Raw genomic sequence first — 10212 nt, 5'->3', positions numbered from 1 at the left:
TTTTTTTTTTTTTTTTTTTTTAGATTCCATATATATGTGTTAGCATACGGTATTTGTTTTTCTCTTTCTGACCTACTTCACTCTGATTTGTGATTTACACTTTACTTGCATTGTATTTATTTTGGTTTTACACTGAATGGTAAATTTTTTTTTCCTTTTAAGAATTATCTATTATGGGAGTGAAGTAAGTCAGACAGAGAAAGACAAATATCATATGATATCACATATGTAGAATCTAAAAAGTGACTACAAATGAACTTATCTACAAAACAAATAGAGTTACAGACGTAGAAAATAAACTTATGGTTACTGGGGGTAAGGGCGGGGGAGGGGTAAATTTGAAGATTAGGATTGACACATACACACTATTATATATAAAATAACTAATAAGGACCTACTGTATTGCACAGGGAACCTTACTCAATACTTCGTAATGACCTATATGGGAAAAGAATCTAAAAAAGAGTGGATATTATGTATATGTATAATAGATTCACTTTGCTGTACACCTGAAACTAACACAACATTGTAAATCAACTACACCCCAATAAAAATTAAAAAACAAAAAATGAATCTATTGTGTAGTTGAAAAGAGGAATAGAGGAAGGGGAAACTGGCAAATTCCTAAGTGCTCGGCACCCCACAGGTTCTTAATCCAGTGGTGGTGGGTTTTGGCTGAGAACTCTACCTTGTAATGTTATAAAGCTAGGCTATATGATACTGTATCATTAATGGTGTGCACCAAGACCTGTAATTGTGGTTATTAACATCCATAGACTTACCTTTAACTTATGAAGTCAAAGAGGAACAAAGTCCATGACTAATTCTCTCACGTACTTGGCTTAGAATCTCAATATTTCAGACCAGGAGATACAGGCTATTGCCAAGTTGTGTTACGGAGAATGGCATATGGCTGTGTGTCATCTAGTGGGTTTAAGGATCATGTGATCAAACTAAAAGACCTTTTCTTAAATCTCAGAGCTATTGTGCTGTGTAGGCACCAAGTCTTAGCTAGCCAGCCAGTTAAATGGTATCAAAAACCCAGACTACATCTAATTTGCCCTATTTCAAGAGTGAACCTGTTTCGAACAAGTCTAATTTTATTTTTAACATCTGTATGCCTGCAAACCTTTTACTGTAATTAGAAAGGAAAGTTCTAGCATGGGAGACATGAGGAGAGGTTGTCTTTGGCTGGCATCTGGTGTCTTATACAAAGCTTGCTGAGGGTCTGTTACAAAATATGTTCTCTCATCTGAGTTGCTGGCTGGTTCTGCTCTTTTGGAGCCAAGGGAGAGTAGGGAATGAATTTGGTCTCTGCTAACTGAGTTCTCTCAAAAAAAGGTTTTGTTAGACTCTCAAAAAAGAAATTATATCAACAGTAATTGCAACTCCTAAAAGCAAAATCCAAACCTGGAAAATGTTATGGGTATGAATGGTCAGTCACAGCATTTGGGTCAGAAGTTGGGGAAGGTTGTGTAAAGAGTAGGACACAAAGGAGTGTTTGGGGAAAGATGAAAGGTGGGTTTAGTCTATAATGATGGCTACTGGACCCACAGCTCCATTACATGGTTACAACTACTGAGCTTGTTGCCAAACCTTCAGAGAAAGCCAGCAATCAGGCCAAGAGGTCTAAACTTGCTTTGAAAGTCATAAGATTAGAAATAGAAAACTAAATGTACTGGTTAAGAACTTGGAGTCTAGAGTCAGACAGATTTGAGTTTAGGCCTGACTATAACACTTACTAGTTCTATGACAAAGAGAAAGTTGATTAACCTCTCCAAGCTGCAGTTTGCTTCAGTTTCCTTAGCTGTAAAATTGAAATAATAATATTGATCTCATTTATTAGTTGACATTTTATTGTAAGGTGAAGCTATTTATTCATGTATATCAGTGTAAACCTGCAGAATCCTATTTTGTTACAATTATTAGTATCCACTACTATCAGAATTTATTGTAATGCTAAAATTGTCCCAGATTTAGCCAATGAGAATTCCTTCAAGAAAATATCTGCATTCTTTTGACATGATTCTATCATTTTTTTAGGCCCTTCCTTACTTTCTGGCCCCCAAAATTATTTCAGTCCATCTTGTTTTTCCCTTGGAGGCAGCCATTTTTCTAAGGAGTCCTAGTTCCTCTCGTGGAGAATGGTAAATAGAAACCAATAGTTGGGTGATAAGTGTTGCTATTGCTACTGGGTTGCCACTACCTTAGTCTCCCTTAGTGGACAGCGCTAGGAAATTATACATAGTATATAGAGTTTATACTAATCTCTTCATTACCAATACAAAACCACAGGGTTTATTTTAACTTCCCCCTCTCTGTATTTGTGTCTCTTATCTCTGACAGTGAGAACAGTGACTGCTAGTATCCTCAACATAATTATTTATATGTACAAGTCCCTGCATGTAGCAAACATCTGAATCTGCTGACTGCTTCCTTGCTTAAGTGCCCTTTTAATGTGGGCTCTTGCTGCCATAATGCTACTTTCCCACCTCTCTTGGGTCTATAAGTTTTTGATTAAAAAGGAAGGAAGAAAGGAAGGAAGGAAAGAAGGAAGGAAGTGATGGTGGGAGGGAAGAAAGAGTAGGAAGAAAGAAGAAAGGAAATATTTCTAAATAGGATTCTGTATGCCATCACAAACATCTGAGCTGGGAGGAATGGTAGATAGTAATGGTTTAGTTCTTATTAGTATAAAATGGGCAAGACTTTACCTCTCAATGAAGTAAAGAAAAAAAGTGAGCAATCATATAAAAGAGAGAGATAAAGAGACAGACACAGAGAAAAAAAGAGAGACATAAAGTGAAATAGAAGAAGCTACCCAGGGCCAACACTTTTAGCCTCAGCCTTACTAGAAGTGTGAGTATCAAAAGCAGAAATTGGGGCTTCCCTGGTGGCACAGTGGTTGAGAGTCCGCCTGCCGATGCCGGAGACACGGGTTCGTGCCCCGGTCCAGGAGGATCCCACATGCCACAGAGTGGCTGGGCCCGTGAGCCATGGCCGCTGAGCCTGCGCATCCGGAGCCTGTGCACCGCAACGGGAGAGGCCACAACAGTGAGAGGCCCGCGTACCGCAAAAAACAAAAACAAAAACAAAAACAAACAAACAGAAAAAGCAGAAATTGCTGAAGGGAAACTGGAATAGAACCTTTGAACTGTGGAGCCACAAGAGAACTTCTGAGTTGGTCTCTGGAAAAGAACGTATTACATTTACATTGAGAGACTATCGTACTAATTCAAATCACCCTCTTTCACTGTTCAATCTATTTTCTTTCACTCTCCCTTCCAAGATATACTTAGAAATCATGTTGATCTCTACCAAAACTTCAGAATTATTATTTCTTTATTGAAGTATAGTTGATTTACAATATTGTATTAATTTGAAGTTTACAACATAGGAATTTGACAGTTTTATAGATTATACTCCATTTAAAGTTGTTGCAAAACAATGGCTATTTTCCCTATGCTGTACAATATATCCTTTCGCTTATCTATTTTATACACAGTAATTTATACATCTTAATTCTGTACCCCCATCGTGCCCTTCCCTGGTTCCCTCTCCCCACTGGTAACCATGAGTTTGTTCTCTATATCTGTGAGTCTGTTTCTGTTTTGTTATATATTTTCATTTGTTTTAGTTTTTAGATTCCACATATAAATGACAGCATACAGTATTTGTCTTTCTCTGACTTATTTCACTAAGCATGATACTTTCTAGGTCCATCTACATTGCTGCAAATGCCAGAATTTCGTTCTTTTTTTTATGAGTGAGTAATATTCTATTGTATATATATGACCACATCTTATTTATCCATTCATCTGTTGATGGACACTTAGGTTGCTTCCCTATCTTAGTTTTTGGAAATAATGCTGCTATGAACATTGAGGTGCATGTATCTTTTCAAATTAGTGTTTTTATTTTTTCCTGACGTATACCCAGGAGTGAAATTGCTGCATCATATGGTATTTCTATTTTTAGTTTTTTGAGGAACCTCCATATTGTTTTCCATAGTGCCTATACCAATTTACATTGGTATACTAAGGTTCCCTTTTCTCCACATCCTTGTCAACATTTGTTATTTGTGGCCTTTTTGATGTTAGCCACTCTAGCAGGTGTGAAGTGATACCTGATTGTAGTTTTGACTTGCATTTCTCTAATGATTAATGATGTTGAGTATCTTTTCATTTGCCTGTTGGCCATCTGTATGTCTTCTTTGGAAAAATGTTTATTCAGGTCTTCTGCCCACTTTTTTAATTGGGTTGTTTGGTTTTTTGATATTGAGTTGTATGAGCTAGTTATATATTTTGGATATTGACCACTTATCATTTGCAAATATTTACTCCCACTCAGTAGGTTGTCTTTTCCTTTTGTCAATTGTTTCCTTTGCTGTGCAAAACATTTTAAGTTTAATTAGGTCCCATTGTTTATTTTTGCTTTTACTTCTGTTGCCTTAAGAGACAGGTCCAAAAAAATTATAGCTATGATTGATATCAGGGAGATTTCTGCCTTTGTTCTCATCTAGGAGTTTTATGGTTTCAGGTCTTACATTTAGGCCTTTAAACCGTATTGAGTTTATTTTTGTATGTGGTGTGAGGAAATGTTCTAATCTCATTTGTTTTTACATGTAGCCATCCAGATTTCCCAGCACCACTTATTGAAGGGACTGTCTTCTTCACTGTGTATTCTTGCCTCCTTTGTTGTAAATTAATTGACCATAGGTGCATTTATTTCTAGGCTCTCTATTCTGTTCCACTGATCTATTTGTTTGTCTTTATGCCAGTACCATGCTGTTTCAATTACTGTATTTCTACAAAAAGTATTTATTACTTTGAGAGAAATGTTTTTATTTATTTACTGAAAGAGGTTTTGTTTGTTTTCCTTCTTGAAAGAAATTCTATATTTGTCCTTAAGAGAAGTATTTCAGCTGGTTTATACTTTAGATGTACATTAGATCATTTACCAAAAGTTATATAGAACAGATAGGTTTTAAAACAAATTAGAGAAATCTTGGCTATTTGCTATCCAAAGATCATTCGGCAGCAAACATCTCACCATTATCCTCATTTTGTTGGATGTCTATCGATTTTTTTTTGTTTTTGGCTGTGCCACGCAGCTTGTGGGATCTCAGTTCCCTGGCCAGGGATTGAACCTGAGCCCTTGGCAGTGAAAGCATGGAGTCCGAACCCCTGGACCACCAGGAAGTCTCTGTCTATTAATTTCCATTGAGATATTTGTGAATAATGGAAGGCTAATACTAGCACAAGGTGAGCCTGTTTGAACTTTGGAGGAAGCTGAAAGGGACCTTGGACTTAACTCTTTGCCTTCAATATACACTCAGAAACATAAAAGTTTCCAACCCAAAGGTAGCCATGAGGCATTGTGTAACTTTTTAGGGTATGTTTCTTCTAACTCCAAATAGTGATTTTAAGCGTTTGTTCCTGGAAACATCCTACTGCTTTACTTGTAACCTTCAAAAATGTCTCCTACCTGCTTTTTCTTAAAAAAAAAAAAATTGATCCCGGGGCTTCCCTGGTGGCGCAGTGGTTGAGAGTCCGCCTGCCGATGCAGGGGACACGGGTTCGTGCCCCAGTCCGGGAAGATCCCACATGCCGTGGAGCAGCTGGGCCCGTGAGCCATGGCCGCTGAGCCTGCGTGTCCGGAGTCCGTGCTCGGCAACGGGAGAGGCCACAGCAGTGAGAGGCCCGCATACCGCAAAAAAAAAAAAAAAAATTGATCCTATGAGACAGTATATGTTTTAAGTCTTTATTTAGTTATAAATAATCTTTTTAAAGCCGACCTTCATTTTTCAGAACACTTAGTTGTTCCTTTTGGCAGTCAAAAGAGTGACATATTAGAATGTCTCTACCAGAACTTCCCTCTGTGTGACTTGGACTTTTTATTTACATTGAGGGGAAAAAAAGAAATTGATCATAACCCTTCTCAGTGTTATTTGTTTCTCCTCCCATCCTTTGGTCTGAAATAGGAGGACTGAAAATATTAAATTATTTGAGTGGCTTAATGATTTTCTATTAAAAGCTGAAGATATGACTTCTAAATATTGCCTTGAGAAAACAAGAATCTATTTTCAATAGGAGACATTATTAGAAAATGCATAATATGCAAATAAGCTTTTAGCCAACGTAAAGCACACTTCTGTGAACCTTTGTCTGCATAATAATTCTATTCAAACTTCAACAAAAATCGAGATCCCAACCACTTCACATATACTGATAAACTAAATAAATACTATTTCAAGGGGGACTGATCAACATTTGAATAAAGTGTCTTCAGTAATATAAATACTTTCCATATTGTTGAATTTGTATCTTCCAGTTTGTGTCTTAATGTAACAAGTTCTGAATATTGACAATATTGTTTTCTCCATTCCCTATGCTTTCACATAAAGACTTTAGTGTGATTAGAAGCTTTTATGTATAGTTTTCCCCCTATATATCCTTTAATCTTGAAATGTCTTCCAATAATGCTTTGGAAGAGTGTGATGATCAGAATAACTATTTAGTTCTTTCTTGCTAGATCTTTAATATCATGATAGGAAGTTGGTACAGTATATTTATGGGGAAGAGAATAAGTTTTATTATTAGTCCCTCAAATACACATATCTCTCGTATGTATGTACAATTGGCAATAAGCACGTAAAAAATTTCCAACATCGTTAGTTATCAAGAAAATACAAATCAAAGCCACAGTGAGATACAACTTCATATTCATTAGGATGGCTATAATAAAGAAGTCAGATCAGGATGTTGATCAGGATATGGAGAAATCAGAAACTTCATAGACTGCTCGTAGGAACATAAAATGGTACAGTCATTTGGAAAACAGTGTGATAGTTCTATGGGTTTGATAATTGCATAAAGTTTTATCCACCACCATAATGATATAGAACAGTTTTATTATTCCCTAACTTTTTCCCTCTACTCCTTTGTAATCAACTTTTATGCAACATCTAACTCCTAGCAACCACTGCTTTGTAATTTCACTATAGTTTTGCCTTTTCCAGAATGCCAAACAAATCAAATTACATAACGTGTAACCTTTTGGCCCTCAATTCTTTCACTAAACAAAGTGAATTTGAGGTTCATCCACTGTTGTGTGAATCAACATTTTGTTCCATTTTATTGCTAAGTAGTTAGGATTCAGTTGTTTGGATGCACCACAGTGCTTTTATCCATTCGCCAGTTGAAAGACATCTGAGTAGTTTCTTGGCAATTACAGCTAAGCATTCACATTCAGGTACTTTTGTAAACCTAAGTTATTTTTTTCTCCTAGGTAATCAACTATGAGTGAAAATTCTGGGTAAAATTATAAATGTATGTCTAACTTCATTTCAAAAGTTTCCAAATTTGTCCATAGTACACTTTATACTGTACATTTGTACATAGTGAACATTTTTCCTATACATATTATATTTCCACTAGCTATGTATGAAATTCCCCCTGGCTTTACAACTTCATCAGCACTTGGTATTGCATGTTGTTCTTTTCTTTTTTGCAGTTATACTAGGTGTGTAGTGTTACCCTCACTGTGGTTTTTTATTTGTGAGGACTTAATTCTGGGCTCTCTATTCTATTCTGTGTGTCTATATGTCTATCTTTATGTCAGTACCACATTGTTTTGATTCCTGTAGCTTTGTAGTAAATTTTGAAATGAGAAAGTGTGAGTTCCAGTTTTAAGTTCATTTTCAAGATTATTTTGGCTATTCCTTGAGACTCCATATGAATTTTAGGATGGATTTTCTATTTCTGCATAAAGCATCGTTGGGATTTTGATAGAGATTGCACTGAATCTGTAGATCATTTGGGGTACTATTGACATCTTAACAATATTAAATCTTCCAATTCAAGAACATGGGATGCATTTTTATTTATTTATGGCTCTCTCTTTATGTAGGTTTCTTCTCTCCATTATTCTCTGAAATCTAGCTGCCTTGGTCTCCCTACACTCTCAGCTCTATTTCCCCAACTCAGGGAGTCCACCAGGATTTGCCTGTTTCTCCTTCCTGTCCCACAGACTGGAAATTCTCTCAAGGCAGAAAGTTGGGCACTTGTAGAGTTCACCTTGTCTGTTTCTCATCACTCAGGGATTACTGATATTTTTGCCTGTATCCAGTGTCTTGAAAATCACTGTACTATACATTTTCATAGTTTTTGATTGTTTTAGGTGGATAGATAAATCTAGTCTCTGTTACTCTAACATAGTCAGAAATTTGAGTCTTAAATCAGGGTTCCTTCCCAGCCATTAAAAACTCAGAGAGTCCCTCTTTCCTGCATGTTAACAAGTCTATCCTACCTTGGAATCTCTCTGATGCCTTCAGCTAGATTTTTTTAGTATTTTTTTCCAGAATTTTTATTGCCATAAGCAGTTTTGGTCTAAGATGAACTAGTCCACCATTGCTGGAAGCACAAATTGTTACTGTGCAATGAATTTTTTATCTTCATTACGCATTTTACCATCTACCGAACTCTTGCTATAATCTTTAAATCATTGACTGATCTTTCCAGCCATGGCTGGAGAAGTTCGACACACACTCGTTTAATAAAAACTGTGTGTAAGGCATTATCTAAAGCAATGTGAGAGTTATAAAATGATAGAAGACTCTGTTCCTATTCATGCAGATTTTTAAGGACTAATTCTAAAAAGTTATAATTAATTGGGGGAGAGATATGTATATAAGAACACTGTGTATCTTAATAATGTTAAAGGCACTTAAATGCCAAAGAATATATAAGGTTAAAATATTTGTAATAGTCCTTGCACTTTAGTTGTCAAGGCAGACTTTTGTTATTTGTAGATATAGAGCCATTAATAAATCAAATCAAATCAAATTGTTGCCCTAACTTGAATGTCCTTGAGCAAAATTAGACTTGTAAGATGCAAATAATCTTATAAGGTATAGCTTTCATTTTTTTGACTAATTAATTTCTTTATATAACATGAAAATGTTTAATGCCTGCAATGTTGTTCTAAACCCTAAGGTAGCAAAGATCATTCAGACAAATAAAACACAGAAACCTAGAATAAATTAATGCACAAACATATGCAGTAGTTAGTACCAAAAATAAAACTTTAAATGGGAAAACAAAATGTGATTTTTCTCATTTTATTTCACCTCAATTGATACAAATTAACATTCATCAAAGTAATCACTGTGAACTCACACAAACGTGTGCACACATGCATATACACAGATACTCATAAATATGTTAATTTAGAGTTAAACAGGAGAACAAAGATACACAAATAGGAGTCACAAAAGGAACTGGTTACTGGATCTCTTGATGTCACACGAGATACTGAAGTAAATATCTATGAAGCTTAGGAATAGAGAGTTTAGCATTTTTTATTTTTTTTTTTATTTTTTTTATTTTTTTTTTTTTTTTTGCGGTATGTGGGCCTCTCACTGTTGTGGCCTCTCCCATTGTGGAGCACAGGCTCCGGACGAGCAGGCTCAACGGCCATGGCTCACGGGCCCAGCCGCTCCACGGCATGTGGGATCTTCCCAGACCGGGGCACGACCCCGTATCCCCTGCATCGGCAGGCGGACTCTCAACCACTGCGCCACCAGGGAAGCCCGAGTTTAGCATTTTTTAAATCAAAGTTTTAAGACACATATCTTAAGACTATTTCAATTATTTTTTTAAATTGGATAAAAAGAAATACAAATAAATTTGATACGACTCTCAAGAAATAATCTATTGACGCTGATGAATGGCTTTGAGAGCTGAGGATTTGGTCCTCTGCAGACCACCCTTGCATCTGTGTATTTCACTGGTCCAAAGTCAGTCAATGGCTGGTCAATAAGTGAACCTCCCCACCACCCAAACGTTGCATGGAGGGAAAGTACATCAAAGACTACCAGGACCCAAATGCACTGAAGCTCTGAGGCTTCTGATGGTCCAAATTTCCGTCAGGACACGGTCAGGATTGCAGATTATTTCTCTGAACAAGTCATGATCAATTCAGAGGCTAGGAATACAGTTTACAAAGAACATTCAGTTATTTTGATAAACCAGATTGAGAGAGGTCAAGACAATAATTTGGTCAAAGCTGTTTGCCCCCAATTTCCCAGGAACATAACACAGTTCTCTATATTTTCATCAATATGTATCCCAAACTGCTCTACATAGAGCTTCTCTCGCAATTATGATTTTAAGTTGAACAAAAAATGGTGAATTGTCTTTCAAAAGCATTTTT

This window comes from Lipotes vexillifer, unplaced genomic scaffold, assembly GCF_000442215.2.
Source record: "Lipotes vexillifer unplaced genomic scaffold, Lipotes_vexillifer_v1.1 scaffold311, whole genome shotgun sequence".
Taxonomy (NCBI): Eukaryota; Metazoa; Chordata; class Mammalia; order Artiodactyla; family Lipotidae; genus Lipotes; species Lipotes vexillifer.
The sequence above is the reverse complement of the archived record's forward strand: the minus strand, read 5'-3'. Positions refer to the sequence as shown.